Source organism: Bombyx mori, chromosome 26, assembly GCF_030269925.1.
Source record: "Bombyx mori chromosome 26, ASM3026992v2".
NCBI classification, from domain to species: Eukaryota; Metazoa; Arthropoda; class Insecta; order Lepidoptera; family Bombycidae; genus Bombyx; species Bombyx mori.
The window spans coordinates 10,000,401-10,023,634 of record NC_085132.1 but is presented as its reverse complement, the minus strand read 5'-3'; the positions used below and the strand labels follow the sequence as shown (position 1 = coordinate 10,023,634).

The 23,234-nt window shown below is 37.4% G+C and overlaps 1 protein-coding gene across 14 annotated transcripts in view; it reads right to left on the bottom strand.

Moving 5' to 3' along the window:
• Positions 1 to 23,234, bottom strand: part of LOC101736219 (C-terminal-binding protein) — a 132,009-nt gene that overhangs the window by 70,734 nt on the left and 38,041 nt on the right. For 12 of the 14 annotated variants that reach the window (XR_009976819.1, XR_009976820.1, XM_062676349.1 and 9 more), the window contains one exon: positions 10,153 to 10,194. The exons of the other annotated variants lie outside the window; for them this stretch is intronic. The gene's annotated coding sequence lies outside the window, so the exon portion shown is untranslated. The remainder of the gene's footprint in view (positions 1 to 10,152; positions 10,195 to 23,234) is intronic. 14 annotated transcript variants of the gene reach the window in all.

Genomic DNA, 23,234 nt, shown 5'->3' with positions numbered 1-23,234 from the left:
TGAGCTATTAAGTGAAGACTATGCAACATTTTAACTATATTACAGTTACCTTATTTTATCAACATCACTGTTAAAGCAAACAAACAATTTAGGAGCGGGTAATATTAATCAAGAGCGTTAAAAATTGACAAATAGCAGTTCATCGAAATACAAGTGCTTGAGTAGTGACGATGTGTTTTAGATAAACGAAAAAAGAAGCAGAAAAACCCAGCGTTTTTGTTCTATATAAGACATCTATGTCATTAGGTCATCAAAACCCAAACAGCCCGAATTCACACGTAAAAAAATCACACCTATATCATTAATCATTTGGCTGTCACAACGTTCATATTGAGATTTGTATTTGTCTCAAGACAAAGGGGACACGTTACTACTCCTGTAAACATTTATACAGTACATTGCTTTTGAATACAATAATTGATATGGATGGGGCTTCGGTAACCGCTCTACATCTATCTACGCAACTCGTAACGCGTCATTACCTACCGATACCTACTTGTTATTCTACTGTATTTTTTTTTAAATCTTAATATACAAATTTTTTTTTCAAATAGGATTGTTTGAAATTTTTTTAACCGCAATAAAACTAAATTGCCGTTTATAGTACCGGATACCATGACAGAAACCACCAGTGGATTGAGCACCAGAGTAAGAAACCTCCTCACAATAGATGCCGTATCAAAAATGATCAGCCTACTTTTTATTATTATTACTTTATATTTGTAACCTGAGTTTGTAAAGTTGAACATTGATTCATATTTTCATTTAAAAAAACTAATCATTATGTCTGTTATCATCCAACACTAAAGTCCAATTAAATACAGATTAGGTACAAATTCTAAAATTTAAATTTTACACGAAAGCTATTCATTAAATAATTACGATAATAAACGAGGTACGGTACACCTATACAATAGAATAAAATTTTACTTTGTTAAATTACTGTACGCAAAAAAAAAAACTGACAACGGTAATTCTATGGCGTGTTAAACGTCATTGGAGCAAAAAGAAGTCTCGCCTCGTAAAAAAGGCGTATTGCAATTCCTATTTTTATTCCTTGCCGATGTTGGTGAAACGGCTTTATCGTGTCTATTTCGAGGAGGCCGTAGCCAACGCATATTCGGCGGTGGCGAAGTAACGTCCAAAAATAGATGATACACGCGGACCAAATGAACATAACAGTTTTCAAACGAATTATTGTTATAGTTTAGCGAGGATTACCCACCGCACCGGAATGTCTCTGCAATAAATCGCGTGGTTCTGAACAGATTTTGATATATCTTTAAGCTAGTTAAACTACTAGTTACGTAGTTACTTACTACTAGTAACGCCTAGTTAAACCAAAGCTTTACAGCGACTTTGTCTGATTTCAATCATTCCCTATTTTAATTAGTGTAATTTTTTTAAAGCCAAACCCTAATTCTTGCTCTAGAGATTTACTCGATGCCACACCGTCCAGCGAAAGAGTTTTAGCACGAATATATGAACAAAAAAAAAAAACAATTTTATTCAATTTCATTCTATTATTTGTTATAAGTATAATTTAAGTATCAAAAAACCCCAACATAATATAATTACTATAAAATCAAACACAGTTAACATTGAAAACTTGAACGAAACAAAACTATATAGGCTTGTCAACGTAAAATGAACTAGCTGAAGTTTCAACAAGGATGAACCAAGTCGGGACAGATTTAGTTCGGGGATAAGGGCGGGTTAAAGTAATTACTAAGCGCAAATTAGTGCTGAATGTTAGGGCATTAATTCGATTTAGTTAATTACTTAACTTTCGGTTAGTTTACTTTACTGTTCACTCTAATAAAATATATCCGCTTATCGAAAACGAAGACGAGTAGGTTAGTTTTTATTTTTTATTGCTTAGATGACTGGACGCGCTCACACCCCACCTGGTGTTTAGGGTTACTGGAGCCCATAGACATCTACAACTCAAGTATAGTTACAACGGCTGCCCCACCCTTCAAACCGAACGCATTACTGCTTCACGGCAGATATAAGCAGGACGGTGGTACCTATCCGCGCGGACTCATAAGAGGTCCTATCACCAGTAAAAAAGTGTTGGTGAGCACAAAATATATTTATCGATATCTTATTTCATTCAAACGGGTGCAGTGCACGCAAATAAAAACAAGTCCACATCCTCGCGTGAGGAATGTGCTTCCATAGCCAGCTGTCTCCGCTTTTGTTACTGATTCACAAAATTCAAAAACGATGAGCATCAATGGTAGTTTTCCAATTACAGCACAAGAGCGCATTATGCGGCATAATGCTCAACGTTGAATGTTCCAACTACAGCAACTCGAAGCACAATCGAGCACTCTCAAAAGTACTGCTCTCGCGTGATACTCGCAATCGATACCGACTCAGTGACAGAAAATTGACAATTGTTTTTTCTTTAAGTTGGCATTGATCGAAATTTTGTTTATATTATCGTTAGTAATATTATTTAAGGTTGAAAAAAATTGTAAGGCTTTCGTTTCGTCGTAGTTTCTTAGAAATAATCAATGTTAATTAAAACTGTGCTAACTTAGCGCACTCTGCTGATGCATTTGAAAAGTAATTCACGTTCCAATTAAGCTTCAGCATAATTCGGCATTGTGCGTCACTGAGTCGCATTATGCTCTGTAATTGGAAAACTACCTACATATATTTATGTTTAGTTTTTGTTTTAAAAAGCCACGTGCACAACCCATCTGGAGTAGGTAGACATCACAATGTGACAATGGCGTCAATCCACCTTGAGACATGAGATCGAAACCACAATTGTACTGTACAACAGCTGTCCCACCCTTCAAACCGATATACATATTATTGTTCTGATATTTGTATATTGAAGTGGCGCATTGTCAACCTTACGGAATCTCGAGAACGGTTTCTTTAGAAAATACATTACGTGCATTGCCAAAAGCAATTTATTGCCTCGCATTGTTTAAAAAATTTAAGTATCCATCAGTTCTATATGAAATGGTAATAATAAAACTACTACTACTACAAAAAAAAATTAACTTTCCCAACATTCACAAACTCGCATTAGTTTTCCTTTCTCCAACGCGAAATACCGTCGGTAATGGCGCAGCTTAGATAAAGTAAACAAGGCTATTTATCAAACGGGACACGCAATTATTTAAGCGGTACAAAGAGTTTACTAACAACGCTGGGCACGGGCGGCGGTTTATCTGCTCGGATCGCCCCATCGAAACTTCCCGATTGACCAAAGTATAAGTGCTATTTATTCTTTAATAATTTGCTAAAACCTAACACACAAAATAATAAACAAACTGTGTATATAATTTGTCAGCGGTGATATTTTTTTTTCATTGCTTAGATTAGTGGACGAGTCCACAGCCCACCTGGTGTTAAATAGTTACTGGAGCCCATAGACATCTACAACATAAATGCACCACCCACCTTGGGGTATAAGTTCTAAAGTCTCAGTATAGTTACAACGGCTGCCCCACCCTTCAAACCGAAACGCATTACTGCTTCACGGCAGAAATAGGCGGGGCGGTGGTACCTACCCGTGCGGACTCACAAGAGGTCCTACCACCAGTATTATTAATTTACATTGACAGAAATGCAACCCGATTAACAGCAAACGCCTGAACTAATAACATAATATGTGTACATTATTAGAAATATCCCAAGCGCAAGAAATCGGGAAAGTTTCATCTAATCACGTTTAAAACCTGACCGAGATAAAGTAATAATAATATAAAATATATTCTAGCTATAACTACGAAGTGAGTGCTTACTATCAAACCACAGATCTGTCGATTTATAGGCCACATATAAAAATCACAATGGAAATAATTTGACCATTATGAAATATTGTGATGTTTCATTCACGCAATAGCGATAGGCAGCGGCTTGACTCTGCCCCTGGCATTGCTGAAGTCCATGGGCGACGGTAACCAATCACCATCAGGTGGGCCGTGTGATCGTCTGTCTACAAGGGCAATAAAAAATCGGTTGTCTGTAAAGTCGGTTTACTGACGATAGTTGAACGTGACAACGTCATAAGACAATACGCCTCAGAGCGAGGTAACGCCGCATGAGTCATGTTTTTTTCGTGCGCGCAGCCGGCTCCATCGAATTATTAGACGTTGTCACGTCAAAAAAAAACAACAATACAACTTACAAAATCAAGCATCCAGATTTCTTCTAGTTATTATGCGAGAATACATTCTTAGTGCAAAACAACGAGAAATACAATTGAAATAGTTAACTGTTTAATTGTACATCATTTTAATAAAAAATAAACAATACATGATAATATGTTTTCAAGTGTATACTATTCCTATGCCGGTGACAGATCCAGTTAGACATGTTTCCAATAAATTAAAAATAACTTTATCTATACTAATATTATAAAGAGGAAAGATTTGTTTGTTTGTTTGTTTCGAATAGGCTCCGAAACTACTGGACCGATTTGAAAAATTCTTTTTCCATTAGAAGCCGACATTGTCCCTGATGAACATAGGCTACTTTTTTTATATTTTTTTTAATTTTTTTTTTTTGTTTCATGTGTGTTTTAATGTTTCCGAAGCGAAGCGAGGGCGGGTCGCTAGTTTATTATAAAAAAAAAGAACACAATATTCATAACCTAAGAGTACATGTTATTATCAGCAACATGCTTCGTCAAAAAGTACAATACTTATAACTTTCGGCTGCAAGCGTCGTCGTCACTGTTAAATTTATATAACACAGGCGTGGAAATGTTATGTGATTCGCAATGATTTTCACAGATTTACGTCTGCGGAATGTTGTGCGCGTAATCCGCTTACGTTCCGAACAACGCAGGAACGTAGGTCTGAGTTTGTGGATTATAAGTCAGTATGATATATTGGGAAAATACGAGAAACGTACAAAATAGAATTGTAAAATTTTTAAAGGCAAATTCATTTTTAAAATATTCTTCGAATTGAGAGCGATAATATCTTCAGCACAGTTTAAACACTAGAATTCTTATTTACTCGGGATCGCATTAATAATTTATTTAAATTATTTTGGCCCCCGATTAAAAATTTTACTTTTTTAATTTTATTTTATATATTTAAAACGACGATTATATGTTACATTTTTCAGTGTTCAAAACTACTTAGGTTTTTTTGATTTTTGCATTTCATAAATGCTACTTTAGACTTAATTATGATTCAAACCAATTAAGGATAATTGCTAAATCATTAGATTATTGGAGGATGTCTACCGACCAAGGATACGGAGTACTAAACATAGAATGACGACCCATTCTCGAGAAAATAAATTCAATTAATTTGAGTAACACAGCGCAAAATCTGCATACATTTACATACGAGTATAAGCCTAATTACAAATCCAATTGTATTGACCTCACGTTACAAGAGCGGCAGCATTTTTGTGGTATCTTTGGGTACCGTTATCAAATTAACAAATTTCAAGGCAAATAGTACATTTGCCAGGTTACGGCAAAAAATTATGTCAACGTATTTACATTATAGAATAAATAGTATTGCTTAGGATTGTAAAGGTGGTAAAAAGTATTTAAATTTTAAAGACACTGGTGGTAGGACCTCTTGTGGGTTCACACGGGTTGGTACCACCCCCCTGCCTATTTCTGCCGTGAGACAGTAATGCGTTTCGGTTTGAAGGACAGGGCAGCGGTTGTAACTATACTGAGACCTTAGAACTCATATCTCAAAGTGCATTTACGTTGTAGATGTCTACGGGCTTCGGTAACCGTTTAACACCAGGTGGGCTGTGAGCTCGTCCACCCATTTGTGCAAGAAATAAAAACACTTAATAAAATGTGACAAATTTTTTTCTATTATTTCGTTCAAAAAAAGTCCAGTGAAGACATTAAGAATTCAATACAATAATCATCACACGTTTTCACAGACAGCTTTTACCTATTTGCATAACTTAGATTGAATTTATGTGCGATGACTTAATACTGTGAGATGATCGAGTAAAGAATAGTACAGAAACTAGATGAAGTATGGAAGTCATTATTCGGGGTCTTTTTAACGAACGATTTCTCCGAAAAACATCAAATTCTCTAGAAAAAAAGTAAAAAAGAGCTACATAATTATAAAGAATGCTATCACCTTAAGCTACACGTTATCTTATCTATTACGTACATCGACGTGTGTTCTCTAAAATAACTAAACCGGATAAATCCAGATAGATATGCATAGACAATTTTTTATTACAATTTGAATATTAATATATTCAATATAAACGATAAATTTAAAAAAGCAATAACGAGGTCAAAACACTGCGATTTAAACGATTTTTTATTTAAATTAAAATATTTATTTTTATTTAACAGGGTCAACTGAAAATAGATATTACTAAGTTTCTTTTTTTTTCGTCAACTGTCAAGCTGACATCAAAGTTTAGTACACAGGTATTATTATCACAAATAATTGGAAACATACAGTGTCGGGTATAGATATTTCTAGAAAAACTAGAAAAGTTTTTTTTTAATTTGAGACGTTTTAATATTACACATTTGCATTCTACCAAAACCAAATATTGTTTTCAAGATTAATACTTTCCAAAAAGGAAAAACTAGCTATTTTCAATTTAAAACTTCGAAACTAATTCAATGTCCGACCTTTTAAACCAGTTGCCGAACATACAGCGACACGATGATTGTAGCCGATGTCTTTTGAATAGTTGATGACTTTAAATTGGACATACACAATATGTATCGCAGACGTCACAATTATAAACACCATCGTCAGACATCGTGGGGGCGAATAGGGTGATCGAGCTAAGAAAAATAAGTACACCAATCACGTTTGCTGTCTTAAAACAATTTAGAAATCGTCTCTTGACGTTAGCAAACGAAAACGAATGACAGTTCTTAGGACGGAGGCACCGCTCTTCAAGAAGGCTGGTTGGTAAGTGTGATGGCGTCTACGCGCCTCCATGAGCTAGGCTCTGTCGTAGCAAGTTGTCGTGGCCTAAAAGATAAGGCGTCCGGTGCATTCGTATGTAGCGATGCACCGCTGTTCGAATCCCGCAGGCGGGTACCAATTTTTCTAATGAAATACGTACCAACAAATGTTCACGATTGACTTCCACGGTGAAGGAATAACATCGTGTAATAAAAATCAAACCCGCAAAATTATAATTTGCGTAATCACTGGTGGTAGCCACCACCCCGCCTATTTCCGCCGTGAAGCAGTAATGCGTTTCGGTTCGAAGGGTGGGGCAGCCGTTGAACTATACTGAGACCTTAGAACTTATATCTCGAGGTGGGTGTCACATTTACGTTATAGATGTCTATGGGCTTCAGTAACCACTTAACACCAGGTCGGCTGTGAGCTCGTCCACCCATCTAAGCAATAAAAAAAGAACGAAGTTAGCCAAGTTCCGACGAAACTGCAATCGTGCTTCCATCTCTCGGGAATCGTGCTGCGTTTCGTTTAGCTAACTAATGACCGTCTCTGACAGTAAATAGTCTGCCGTAGTGAATTATTAAAACACCGAAGGATGACTATCGTTGGTTGAAAATTTTATATTGCTATTGGATTTAAACAAGCACTTTTTTTTCAGTTCACAAAAATGAAGCAAACATTTTAGAAAAATTAAAACTCAGACATTGATATAAAAATAAACCGTAAAATTTTAATTATATAATACGAATTAATAAACTACAAATTTATTCAAGTGGTAATTCTCGAAGCCGGCGTACTGCAAATGACATCATTAAACACACAACACGGTGTGTACACCAATGCAAATTTTACAAAACAATACCAAAAGTGCAAAATTGCTACAAAACAAGCTGTTTAAATCATTAAACTATGAAATTGTTTTGTTTTAAATGTTTCCGTTTTTATAATAAGTACAAACATATTTATTATCAAAATGTGAACTTCAATTTTGTCTAATTTATTATGATATGATATCAAACCGTCACCGTGCACCTCACGTCTTGTAAATAAGCTTCGTTTGATTCCCCCACCTTTTGTTTTATTTTGAGTTTAACCGAAGTTAGCCACCTGATTATGATTCTATGGTAAACGTGGTTTTAAATGGTTAACGGAACCCATAAGCATCACGACGAGAATGCTGCTGTCTACCTTGACACATGAGGTCAAACGTTCATTATATAATTTAGGTAAGAACCTAATAGTATTCAAGTCAAAATTGCCTCAATGAATAAAAAGATGTGTGGTGTCGTGGGACACCGGATAGGAACGAAGTTCCTTATTATAAAAATATAAAAATTAAGTTCTATTCGAGGTATAAAGAAAATAAAACTGGAGGTTTCGCAACAACCCACGGTCTTTCGGTAACGTGCGAACTTATTGTGGTATACTTCATTCATGGTTGTTTGCATAAGAGTTAGTGTATTGCGCAAACGAACGCTCTGAGATCGTGGCCAATTAATGATAAAATAATGTTATTTTTCGTACGTTATTACAAAGGTAAGTCGTACACTGTGTGCATTACTAATTTGTACGTTATTACAAAGTTAGGTCGTACACTGTGTGCATTACTAATAAAAATCTTACGTTACGGACGTTTTTTCCCGGTTAGGGTACCCCTCTGCATAGTCCCATAAGGAACTTCGTACCAACAGTTAATTCACATGTATGTAATAACATTATTTCGAGTCACAGATTCAATACTTTTCATGAAACATTAACTCTGGTTCATAACAATATGAGAGCTCAGTTGTCTACTGAATAAACAACCGGTTCACGTAAGCGCGTCCCTACGAACAATACAGTTGCCATCTCGGCGAAAAAAAAACGCTCTAGATAAGATTACATTCTTGCTTGTGACATTTCGATTCGAACGTGTCTACACGTATGCTCGGCAATGTTCCTCTGGTCCATGCGATTGTGAACAAGTGTCCGTGTATGTGCGATGATGTCGCTATTCATGCGTTAACCGGATACCCCCCATTCAACCGTCGCTGAATGAATGCAACCGAATGGTATTTCATCTCAAGATTTGTGTTGCTGCGTTGAAGCAGATCTGCAGGTCGCCCGCCGTGGGGGCGTGAGAAGTGCGGGGAGGTTCGAACCGCCCGGCAACTGCGCCATAACTGCGACGCGCACGTACAACCAGACACAATCGCAATTATTATTAACAGATATACATACGTGTGCGCGCGAGAATGGCACGGTTAAATGTAGAGTGTAACACAAACGAACCTAATGTTTGCTCCTTCATACTATTCGCACTAATTACCTACAGAACCAATTCACTGTGGGGGACAATATTGATAGTTTGTATGTACAATACTTGCGTAGAGCTCAGCCCACCGGATGTTAAGTGGCTACTGGAGCCCATAGACATCTACAACGTAGACGCGCCACCCACCTTGAGATACAAGTTCTAAAGTCTCAGTATAGTTACAACGGCTGCCCCGCCCTTCGAACCGAAACGCGTTACTGCTTCACGGCAGAAATAGGCGGAGTGGTGGTACCTACCCGCGCGGACTCACAAGAGGTCCTACCACCAGTACAGCATAAAGAGACGCGGTGTAAAACAATCTTCTATCACCGTGCACGTGATCTAGCACCGTGACACGACACGATAACAATATTATTTGTTGCGCGGATCCAATGACACGCGAATTCCAGAAACTACGAGACTTTATGAACGCTCACGACGCACTTGTGGGTCGTTGCTCAAAGACAAACCAATTTAGAACTTCGGAGAATCAGTACTCCCGTCTCGAGTTCTAGGGAGTACAAGTATAATAAAGGCAATCAGTAATGCTTCGAACGCGTTCAATTAACTTAATTCACTGCTAACTTACCGAGACGAATTCATAATTAGAACATGCGGGATAAAACACTGATGACCTACTACTTGTTACATGAGACTAGACCAAAATTTGGGGGTCAATCCATAAATTGAAAAGACAAAGTTTTTGTCCGTTAATATATTATTTAATTATTATCGAACGCAGATATTAAGTATTAAGCGGCAGGCAGCGGCTTGGCTCTGCCCCTGGCATTGCTGAAGTCCATGGGCGACGGTAACCATTCACCATCAGGTGGTCCGTATGCTCGTCTGCCTACAAGGGCAATAAAAAAAAAAGATATAGTAAACGTATTTCTCTGTTGTTATATTTATAGTAATGAAATACGTTAATTGAAATTCATAATACTGTTTGTGACTTACTTTGTAGTTAGTATACGTAGACACGTTTCACTGTCCCACAACCTGAAATCAAAACAGAGGTCGATCAATATTTAAGGTCAACGCAAATTGCCAATTAGCCCGAACAATAACTTGATTTAGAATTGAGTTATCGCCCGTCGCGTCGCCGTCGGCCGGGAAACGCGAGCGTCCGAAAATGTGGGGCGTTGTAGTAGTTACGTTGAAATGGACAATGCGCATAAAAAATCAATAAGTGCCGGCCGGGCATGGCCTTGCTGGAGGTCGGTTTACGGCCCTGGGACAAGCCGCCTGCCTGCCTGCCTCTCCTCCCCGCCGCGCCGCACTTTTAACGTTGAAACAAAAAGATCTCGCAAAGTTTCGAGCGCTCCATCCATCTCTTAAACGTTGGGTAAAGAAGATTATTGTGTGTTAAAAACTTAATATTTTTGAACTACTTAATTACGTCAACCTTACATTTTCAAAAGTAATTTAGTCAAACTTTAACATTTAAACTATACATAGGTGGTAGGCAGCGGCTTGACTCTGCCCCTGGCATTGCTGAAGTCCATGGGCGATGGTAACCACTCATCATCAGCTGGGCCGTATGCTCGTCTGCCTACAAGGGCAATAAAAAAAAACATAATATTTTCATTACTTTTGAAAGTAAACACTAACTAAATTTACATGAATTTCTTAGCTCATTGTTTTCAAATAGAACATGAACATTACTATAAAGAAAATGAAAAAAAAACCTCAAACAACCACACCGCTAACCCAATAAAATAATTACGATCAATAACAACTGATAAGCTATCACGAAGCACTAAACTTGATAACGGCGCTGCTGCACCCCGACATAATATAAACTTGGCCATAGTTCAAAGAGTAAACGCCGTCCTATCCATACCGTGCCAAGAGCAATATTTTTAGACGCCGAATGACACAGCAATTTCTGAATACGTAACTACTATATTCGACCGAATGCAGGGATAAACAAACAAAAAAATGGTAAATTTATAGCTAGCGCCTAAAACCATTGGAATTCAATGGTTCGACGTAAAGAATTCGACTTCGGTATCTAAATAGCCGTGCCGTCCGAAGTCGTGTGACGTCAGTCAAAATAAATCACATTCGTTGACGCTCTTTAGACGTAAGAGAATTGAAGAGAACTATTGGAGTTTACTCCTTAAGAATCGATTTACATATATAGGCCCGGGGTATGAAAATTATGGGGACCAAAATCGTACTAGAGAGTATAGCATGTCACACGAAATGCGTTATGCGCCTGATTGGCTCCTGATTGCGTGATGCGTGCGCGCGCCAATCAGGAGCCAACGCGCGGCCGCGTTATCGCAGGTGACGCCGGGCTGCTGCGCCGGCAGTCCGCCACAAAGCCTCGTACTGATCGCGCGTTTCTCTCATTATTGTATTTTCATATATTTGTTAGTCGTTTGTTTTGTGTCTCGTTAATTTGTTAATAATCTGTAGTGTATCGTGTTGTCGTAATATAGAACTATTTCTCGTATTGTTTCGTTTAATTTACCGACATCGTTTTGCTTGTGGTCGGACGCCGTTCGGGTTCGATTCCTGAACGTATCAACTGTTAGTGGGTTGATACCCGAATATAACCCGCTACAAATCATTTATTAATAAAGCTTATTAAATATAAACAATTCCTTCTATCAGTGAATGGACAACTTATATATTAATTGTAAAAGTGAATTATATAGACTTACTTAATTACCGCATCCACGTGTTCCGCAACTCCCGGATCATTCTCACTAGAATACGTAACTTCCATATTTTACTGTATTCAACTGACACAAATTTATATTTATATCCAGTAAACTCCAGTCGTGCGTCGGAGCGGACACACACACTTTTTGGAGTTTACTCCTTTAGAATCGATTTACATATATAGGCCCGGGGTATGAAAATTATGGGGACCAAAATCGTACTAGCATGTCACACGAAATGCGTTATGCGCCTGATTGGCTCCTGATTGCGTGATGCGTGCGCGCGCCAATCAGGAGCCAACGCGCGGCCGCGTTATCGCAGGTGACGCCGGGCTGCTGCGCCGGCAGTCCGCCACAAAGCCTCGTACTGATCGCGCGTTTCTCTCATTATTGTATTTTCATATATTTGTTAGTCGTTTGTTTTGTGTCTCGTTAATTTGTTAATAATCTGTAGTGTATCGTGTTGTCGTAATATAGAACTATTTCTCGTATTGTTTCGTTTAATTTTTTATATCCAGTAAACTCCAGTCGTGCGTCGGAGCGGACACACACACTTTTTTTTTTTTAATTTTTTTAGGCATTTTGTGACTTGGTAACTAAGACCTTTAAGTCATGTCTTATTTTAATTTATATTCTTAATTATAAGGAGTGAAATGAAATGAAATGAAAATGATTGAGACATTAATCAACTGGGATGAAATTAAATGAAATAAGATGAGATGAAATATAATCTCAGTAAAATGGTGGTCATTTACTGAGATTTTTTCAGTGGGCTTTTTGGAGGATCCCGTGAAGTTACGTCCAGCGGCTTTGTTTCATTTCCCACATTTGTGCACTTTCACAGATATTAAACAGTTAAAAAACCACCGTTATTACACATTTAAACCTGAAGAAACACTAAATAGAGAAAATAAAACAAATCACACAACTTCACTCCTCGCGTTCCCGCCAAATAGTCGAAGAGAATTAATAAGCATTACTTATAAGAGCAACGTAACTAAGTAAGTAGTAACGCTAGTCGATAACGATCGATGGCTTAAAAAACGAGGATTTTAAAATATTTTAACATCTGTTATTTACAAACGAAATCGAGTGATTGAATAATGTAATCAAATATATAATTGAATATAGTAAATTGAGCAAATAACACAAAACTATTAATAATTATTGAAAGGATTCAAACGTGCAAACTATGTACTTCTTTTTATATTTTATGTAATTATCATTTTATATTTTCTTGGGTGGACGAATAAGCTCAGGGCCCACCGTGGTAGGCAGCGGCTTGGCTCTGCCCCTGGCATTGCTGAAGTCCATGGGCGACGGTAACCACTCACCATCAGGTGGACCGTATGCTCGACTGCCTACAAAGGCAATAAAAAAAAACCTGAACTTATCTAGTTATCGGAAATCATGAACATCATGATCCTTAAATAATGAAATTATTATTTAAGCCTATATGAAATAACACAAAACATTTCTTAATTGGAGATTCTATGTTTCAATGTGTACTTTGTGTATGAATTTCACGAAACATTAATACTAATGACAGAGTCGAAAATTAGTCGAACATCGAAATATGTTGAAAAAAGCAATTGACATATTTTTTATGGTACCGGTTAAATACAATTTAATGGAAATCACGTGTGTTCGTATCGTTCGTTTCAAATTTGCAAAACAGAAAACATTAATTAAATACATTATCTATATATTAATACGTGAAGCAAAAACTTTGTATCCCTTTTTACGAAAATTGCGCGGACGGAGGAGTATGAAATTTTCTACACTTACAGAATATAGAGAAGAAGTGCACAATGCTAATATTTTTTTAAAAATAATGCATAAAAGATACATTAAATCAATAAAGAAAACATTACACACACTACATTCCATGTATTTGAGGCACACACGCATGCATACTATTTATTGTCAAACTTGACTTGACGTCTGTTGTCAAGTTAAGAATAGATTAAATATTGTTTGTCTTTATTAATATTTCTTTATAGAGTAGCCTTGGCGAAATTTGTGATTATAGAAGTATAAAATACAATCATAATAGTGTACAAACTTACAATTCCAATTAATTATAGTCGAATTTCGACTACTGCAGGACCTCTACGTTTTGTTAATCCACCTACCGCTAGAACGTTCGTTTTAACCACGCCCAAATAAAACCATTATTCATTTACAACAAATGTTACCTTATCGGTAAAGTTATGTGCCTATCGATAAGTTCTACGTATTTTTGGCGTAAAGCGGTTAAGTATATTTGGAGCGTAGGAAAGTACAGCCGTAAAAGCTTACACACTCTACTAACACATTATAATACTGTTACCGCCTCATCGATCTTAAGCCATTTAGTAGGTTCGTAGCCCGCCTTCGTTCAGTCACGCATTACTCTGAACTTGACCTTAGTTAGAATCATCAATCATTCCTTATTATAAGTATTGTAATAAGACCAATGGAGATTGGTTTACACGGTTCTAATGATTGCATTTCACTTAGGGCATATGTATAAGTAATTAAAATACGTGGTTAAAGTAAATTTCATCCAATTTTGATGTTCATATTTTTTTTATTGCTTAGATGGGTAGACGAGCTCACAGCCCACCTGGTGTTAAGTGGTTACTGGAGCCCATAGACATTTACAACGTAAATGCGCCACCCACCTTGAGATATAAGTTCTAAGGTCTCAGTGTAGTTACAACGGCTGCCCTACCCTTCAAACCGAAACGCATTACTGCTTCACGGCAGAAATAGGCAGGGCGGTGGTACCTACCCGTGCGGACTCACAAGAGGTCCTACCACCAGTAATTACGCAAATTATAATTTTGTGGGTTTGATTTCTATTACACGATGTTATTCCTTCACCGTGGAAGTCAATCGTGAACATTTGTTAAGTACGTATTTCATTAGAAAAATTGGTACCCGCATGCGGGATTCGAACACCGGTGCATCGCTAGATACGAATGCACCGAACGTCTTATCCTTTACGCCACGACGACTTCAAAGATATAAATGTTCAAGTGCCATGATGAAATATCATACATGTATATTACCTATTGACGTTACATTGCTGGATCTTCGGATGTTTCACTTTCAGACTTAAAGGGTCTCAAGTCAGCATTGTTATACTGGTTAAATACCAGTATAACAATGCTGACTTGAGACCCGACACAGTTAGTACCGTCGGGTAAACTAAGCATCAAGTTACATGTTACTTTATTTTGGTGGTGTATTATTTTGTAAGAATTACACCAATATAAATATTTTAAGAATACACATAATATATCTTTTTATAAAAAAAACCGTTGCGAGTTCTTAAATAGCTTCACGACGAAAATCAATCAGACTAGAACGAACCCATCTAGGTATTGCCGCCTGTGCCCAATGACATGCCATTCTTCAAATGCGGCTTAAATAGAAAGATCGAGAATTTTTTAAACACGTTCGACGTGTCCACGAATAGCAGTGAGAAACGTTGAAGTGGACCACAGGCACTGCCTCTAATGACACTATCTTAAAGCATAGCATGCTTACCAAATGTATGTTGAAGAATTTTGATTCTAAACCCGAGACACAACGAAATTTGTAAATATGCTTAACGTTCTAGAGTTGTCACTTAACAAAATCATTTTTAAAACATACATTTAAAAAAAAAAACGTTGCTTTCCCACGGTACTCGGGCACATAATGTCACAAGTGCACAGGTTAACTGCGCCTTCATGTTCGCTCGTGCATCCCTTTTTTTTTTTTTTTTTTTTTCGGGGGGAAATCCTCATGGACTACCTTCGCCTAGGGAAAAGCGAAGGGGCGTGCCGGACTCCTACCGGCTAAAACCACCCCGGTGTCCACCCACACGTGCGCGCAGGGCCGCGGGAATCCAAAATTCTTCCGCAGCCCCACACCAGTGCTGGCCCGGTCTATCCAGGCCTCGTCTCCTGCACGGAGTAGTGAGGCGTTCAGCTACTCCGTGCATCGCCTCAGAGGCACGCGCCGACACCCGCATGCGCCTCCGTCTCAGGTCCATCGAATAGGGGGCGAGGGCTTTCCCAAGTCCCTCGCCCCTGGACCCATTCATGGGGGGCGGAAAAGGGCATTGTCCGCCCTTGTTCTGCGCCCGGTGCGCCTTCTGCGGCCGGGAAAGGGAGTCGAGATCTCCCTCTCCCGTTCTGCAGTTTCCTTCTGCGACATCACGTCCTCGTAGAAGGACACCACCGCGTCCCACGACTCTGCGCTGCCGACCATCCTCCGCACTACGGCCGGCAGCGACAGATCGCTTCCTACTTCATTTGTGAGGACACGGCGCTGCTCCTCCCAAGCTACACACTCGGCGAGCGTGTGTGCTCGTGCATCCCTAGCCTAGTGTAAGCAACCTCTGCGGGTAAGTTTTATTCAAACTGGCAAATGCTAAGCGGTGACAGGTTTGAAATTTTCTCGGTAAACTTTATCTATATATATATAAAAATGAATTGCTGTTCGTTAGTCTCGCTAAAACTCGAGAACGGCTGGATCGATTTCGGTAATTTTGGTCTTGAATTATTTGTGGAAGTCCAGAGAAGGTCTAAAAGGTAGATAAATATGAAAATGCTCGGAATTAAATAACAATAACAATTTTGTTTATACTTTGATGTGTCTCCCATCGGACCGGATTCCTTTTGTTTGTTTTAAGTTTATTTTATACAAAAGCTTAGGTCTTTTATTTATCGATTTAGGCACTACGAAGTCTGCCGGGTCAGCTAGTATAGAATAAAAATACGGTCTATAATCTGTATTCGTAATCTGATTCGTGAAAGATTTCAATTATTATTTTTTCGTATCCGTTATGAAAATTTACGACCGTGTAACGTAAGTGGAAGATTTTGAATGAAACGCGTTCAAACGTACAAATATTCCTCTCCACTACATAAACACAGACCCAAGCCTAGTTTTAAAACCGGTCCATCAGAGCAAATGCTATGCAGAGAACAAGTCTAGAAACTACAAACGAGTGAAACAAATGTTATATATGTACATTATATAAATATAGGGGCCGTGTGTTGAAAGTCACAGTGGCGTAGGTCGAGACGCAAGCTTTCAAAAATAAAAACGTTTGGTGGATGGCTCTAAAATTCCTTTAAAATAAATTCTGAGCATAACTAGAATGGTTCCGCTTAGAACGTTTAACTGGGAATCTGTAAAAGCTGGCTTTGTAGTGACGTTTGTTTGAATAGTTTCAAATTAATGTATCATTTTCTTGGATGTTTTTTCCTGATAATAATAATAATAATATTTTACTAACGATCACGCCACGTTAACTGGTCCCGTGATAAGTTCGTAAAGAACTTGTGTTACAGGTACCAGATAACGGAAATAAATGTAAGATTTTTATTATACACATACATATATTTAATAGACATCCATAACCCTGGAAAAGACATTTATATTTATCATACAAATATCTTCCCTTGGCGGGATTCGAACCCGCGACCCCCTTATGTAGTGACCATGTCACTTACCACTACACCAGACGGCCGTTGAAAACATTTTCCATTTTTGGTACTCAAAAAATATATAAGAATAAAAATCAATCGATTCAAAGAATGAGGCCGAATTCTTCTATAATAACGCTTATGTTAAATTAAATGTTAATAGTTATATACTTTACGTTTTTTTTTATTATTCCAAATGTTTGTTAATTACACAACTAAGGTTTGTACGTATGCAAACGTAATGTCTGTCGTCAAGCGAACGCGAATCCCGATTAAATATCATAAAAACCGATGTCAAAGTTTCACAAACATTATACCGCCACTGATATCGTCGCCACGTGTAATGTTTTCATATCCTGTTTTATCATTTTCATATTCAAATCGTTAAATTAAAATTTTATGTTTTTTTTATTGGGACTTCAGCATTTTTTTTATTGCCATTTGTCGCTTGGGAAGTGAGTGAGCTTCTTAGTCTTCGTTCTCGTCGAACCCGTCGCTTACGACGAAGGGCTCGACGAGTAAATTAACCCACAGACACAGCCCACTGGGTTTTTCGCCGGTTCTTCTCAATGAGTAGCGTTTCCGAACCTGTGGTAGATTCTGCGAAGCACGACTCTTGCTAGGGTTCGTGTTAGCAACGTCGTCAGCTCATCTACTAGTTAAGGTTACGCTGAAATAGCCTCTCAAGGCTATCAGCGTAGGTAGGAAAAAAAATCTTAGTCTTTTATACTTGCGTAAATGAGCACGCGAATAAAACCTAGTCTCAATTGGTTACATAGACAATACAACATTAATGATCCGCCCACCACGCGACATGACGCGGAAGCATTAGAATGGCTGTGTCTACATACCATCAAATAAACACGCGTGCTGCTGAAATAGACAAGATGGTAAGTCTTGTCAGAGCGTCAGCAAAAAATTAATTTATATCACATCAATTTAAGTAGGTAATAAAGCTAATAATCCGACAATTAGTATTGCGAAAAAACATTATTTTACGATTGATTACGATACAGAGACGTGTCCACAACGTAAGCATTACACGAATCAAATTTCTGCCTACTAAAATTTATTCGACATAGGCATTTTGTTTCGTCTTTTCCGCATACACCTGCAGTATTTGAAATTCAATTGAAATTTAATTACGTCAGTAATCACCTCCAATGGAATTAGACGCTTCTAGAAGATTCTATATTGTTTAGAAATTTATATCAAATAGATTGCTGGTGGTAGGACCTCTTGGGAGTCCGCACGGGTTGGTACCGCCACCCCGCTTATTTCCGCCGTGAAGCAGTAATGCGTTTCGGTTCGAAGGGTGGGGCAGCCGTTGTAACTATACTGAGACCTTAGAACTTATATCTCGAGGTGGGTGGCGCATTTACGTTGTAGATGTCTATGGGCTCCAGTAACCACTTAACATCAGGTGGGCTGTGAGCTCTACACTACAGTAAACATACTAGGATTTCAAGGGAAGCAAACGCGATAAGTAAATCATACATCAGCACCATATAGTTATAAACTCACAGTTGGTACACATGTACGTAGATATATAACATGTTATTAAATTTGAGAACTGTTCGACACCGGTGACACAGGCAAACCAAATTTTATCACACCACAAACGGATTCCGATACGCGTCTCATAATATTATTACGTACCGCGTCCCCGTATTTGTATTAATCAATACACGCCCGGCCAGCGAAAACGAAATGCTAGATTATTCTGATGTCGTTCTGTCTCGGTAATGTTAACTACTTTATGAATAGGCGACGACGACTGGCACAACGGACATCAAAGTTAAATCCGTTTTAATTTGGAGATCAACCTTTTGTTGGCCATTGAAATTCACGAACGTCTCATGCGATGTTAAGCCTGCTTGGTGCGAATTTTTTTTAACGTTCTCGATAGCGTAAAAGTTAACTCCAATTTGTATGCAGTTGGAACAGTGCCCCAACTGCAATTTGTGATAACTTTTACGCTATCGAGAACGTTAAAAAACTCGCACTAAGTGAATGGGTTTGAAACAAACGGTCATTTTTAACACGCTTTTATTAGCTTGGTGTGTGTGTATTTATGTACGTAGGGAAATCTTTGAACGTAATTTTCATTAACTTTCTAGATATCCGGTCAACTTAAAAATTTGCACACGTTAAGGATCGATGTTAGCACCACAATTTTACAACTTCCTCTAATACCATGACCAGTAATCAACAGAATAAAAAAAATTATGCCAGTTTGATTTGACGTTTCAACTTCAGTCTCTTCGAGTCACCCTGTCTATGGACTCCGGTTTAAGAAGGATAAGCCTAAACGCAAACTGTTAAAAAACAATTTTAGAAAACTTAGCATAAGCCGAATGAAATATAATAAACACGTACGTGTCAATTTCAAAACGTTTACATACTCCGATGACCTTGGACTTAATTTGTTTACAAATTCGCTTGAACAAGCAAAAATTTTATTGCACGTTCTTGTAACACGTTCACAAAATCAATAATGTCGGATCGGTATTATCTTGAACGTGTATGAATTCAAATTACGAAATTTTATTAATAAATGCCTAAACATGTTACATTAATTTTATTTATGGCTCTCACGTTTTAGCTGATTCGTTTTGATTACTTCGTGAATATTTGCGTTGAACAGAAAATAATTCGTACAAATTTTTCAATCAAGCTTTTAAGGGCCTATAATCTACCTGAAAACTTCACATGATCTGTTGTTTTAACAAAAATACTAACTAGTCCAGGTGTATGTAATAAGTATGCTATTAGGGCAAAAAAATTCATAAGTCTTCATTGTCCATTCCGTATTGCATTTCATTATTTATTTTTTAGACAAGTAAACGAGCTCATGGCCCACTAAATTTTAAGTGGTTACCAAAACGAATAGACATCGTAAAGACGTCACCCACCTTAAAACATGATATCGAAGTCGCGTCTATGAAAATTCTAAGGTGAACTTCAGAGAAAATACAGTTGATACAGTCAACAAATTATTTAAAGAGCAAACAACAATCAATGTCGCAATCGCCATTCGAGCAGCTGAGGACCGGACGAGATGGAAACAGCTCACGAGACAGGCAACGGTCAAGTTTCAAGGACACGACCTTCAGCAATGAAGAAACCGACGAAGAAGAAGAATGCCAACCACGAACACTGAACTACACATTGCCTTACTTACCTATATCAAAAACCGAAATCAGAGTGGAACATACAAATTCATATACAAATAACACGATTACATTTTGCAAACGCACTTTTAGGTGTTTCTACCGTCTATTGGATGTTAGACACCGCAGAAAAAGGCCGCCACCGCCAATCTTGAAACATAAAGTTGAAGCTTCAATTTCAACGAAATAACAACCGTCTCACCTTTATCCTTTACTAGCTGACCCGGCAGACTTCGTAGTGCCTCAATCGACAAATAAAAGACCTAAACTTTTGTATAAAATAAACTTAAAACAAACAAAAGGAATCCGTCCTGTCCTACGGGGGACACATCAAAGGAAAAACAAAATTGTTATTTTTATTTAATTCCGAGCATTTTCATATTTATCTACCTTTTAAACCTTCGCTGGACTTCCACAAATAATTCAAAACTAAAATTACCGAAATCGATCCAGCCGTTCTCGAGTTTTAGCGAGACTAACGAACAGCAATTAATTTCTATATATAGAGATAGAAGAAGAAGATTACCATCACAGATATTAACAATACCATTTAAAATATCAATGAATAGATTTTAAACTGAAATACTCCTGGTATTTTTTTTCCCACACTTTTGCATAATAAGCTTTGAAACCATTTTACATACTCCAGTTGGAATGTTTGTTTTGAATTCGTTTCCAACTCAGGCAACCACCGTCGTTTAGCATCTAGATTATCATAATCAGAATATCATGGAATATTCCAGACGATAATTTAAAAAGAGCATTTTATTTTTTACTCAATTAAATGCAAACAAAACTTGCTACTTTTGGAAGTTTTACTTTTGCCTAACAAAATAAAATTATAGTCCAGGGAAAAATAAGCATTTAACATGGGAATCGACCAAATTGAATTCTTTAAATTGTAATTTAAATAAACCCTCAAAAACTCGTTGAATAAAAACAGATTTGGCCCTTGGCATTGCTGACGTCCATGGGCGACGGTAATCACTCAACATCAGGTGGGTCGTATGCTCATCTACTTATAAAGACCATAAAAAATTGTTTCGAATGAATTAGTGCAGGTTCGTTTGCTTGTTCTATGTAGCACCAACATCTCTCCAGTTTCTATATAAGCCAAAAGTGTGACGGTATTAGATCGTATCTTTATTAACATTATAGCTTGATTCTGTGTTTTGTATAATTTGTGGAAGCGTGTTTTGAGCTCGCATGACACACCACCGACCGACTTACCTAATAAACGCTTTTCGATTTGAAGGGTACAATATCCTTGAACTTAATACACAATTCAAACTCCGGTCTCAGACATTTTTCGACGCAACGAATATTTCAAATACTAGTATACGGTAAAAGTCGATGAAGCGTACCTACTCAACGCATCGATCACGTCACGGAAACGCCCCTGAGACTTGTATAAATTGCATACACGTATTACGTACAATAGCGCTGATGATGAATACAGAGATGAATGTATTCTATTGTAAAAAAAAAAGAATGCTCTTTGAATAATAACTATACAAAAGTTAAAAGTTTAAGCTGCAATAAAACATAGTTTATTCGATTAAAACAATGTATGTAATTCTAGTACTTATACTCACTCAGATAAGGTACGTTTACGTCAATATCACGACGTGACGTTAAGTTTTTTTATCACGAAATATAGTAAACCATTATTTTCAAAAAAAAAACCAGCCTTTTGTGAATATACAATTATTGTAATTATATTAAATAATAATAGATAAATATTTGACATTTTTATTCCTATCGTACTTTTTTTTTAATTAATTAATCTAAAATGTTAGTACCATAATAATGAAATTAGTAACCATAATAATGAAAAAGAAAAACGCTTCACCAAACATCTCTAAGTAAAACGGTACACAACCTCACAGTAGATCAGCTCTCAAGTTAATTCAATAACCTACAAATTCACGTACCTACGTATTCGTCAAAGCCGAGATTATAAATAAATGTTACGCGTGTATTGTGTCCGCAAGGTCACTGAACGCGCCCCTCGAAACCTCAAGAGACGGAAATTCAGTCACTTTGTTTGCAGTGAGTATTCAAATCTCGCTATTATTTACTGTACTGGAGAGTTCAACGTACCTGAGGTGATAGGAGAGCTCCGTTCCAGTCGAACATTATAAAGCATCGCCGAGTACAATCCGACGGGTGTACACAATAGGGTTTCGCTTCTTGTCCACGCGGTCACAATAGGTATATACACAACGATCGACCAGCGTGCGAATCTATGTGTTACGTCATCTATATTCGCGTTATCTGACCGGTGATAGCGTCGTCTCCTCAAATAACAATAATGAAATGGCTAATCGTTATCAATATATTAATACGTGAAGCAAAAAAATTGTATTCCTTTTTACGAAAATTGCGCGGACGGAGGAGTATGAAATTTTCCACACTTATAGAGAATATAGAGAAGAAGTGCACAATGCTAATATTTTTTTGAAATAATGCATAAAAGATACATTAAATCAATAAAGAAAACATTACACACACTACATGCCATGTATTTGACGCACACACACATGCATACTATTATTTATTGTCAAACTTTTGTTCTTGGCGTCTGTTGTCGAATTGAGAAGAGATTAAATATTGTTTGTCTTTGTTAATATTTTTTATAGTGTAGTCTTGGCGAAATTTGTGATTATAGAAGTATAAAATACAATCATAATAGTGTACAAACTTACAATTCCAATTAATTATAG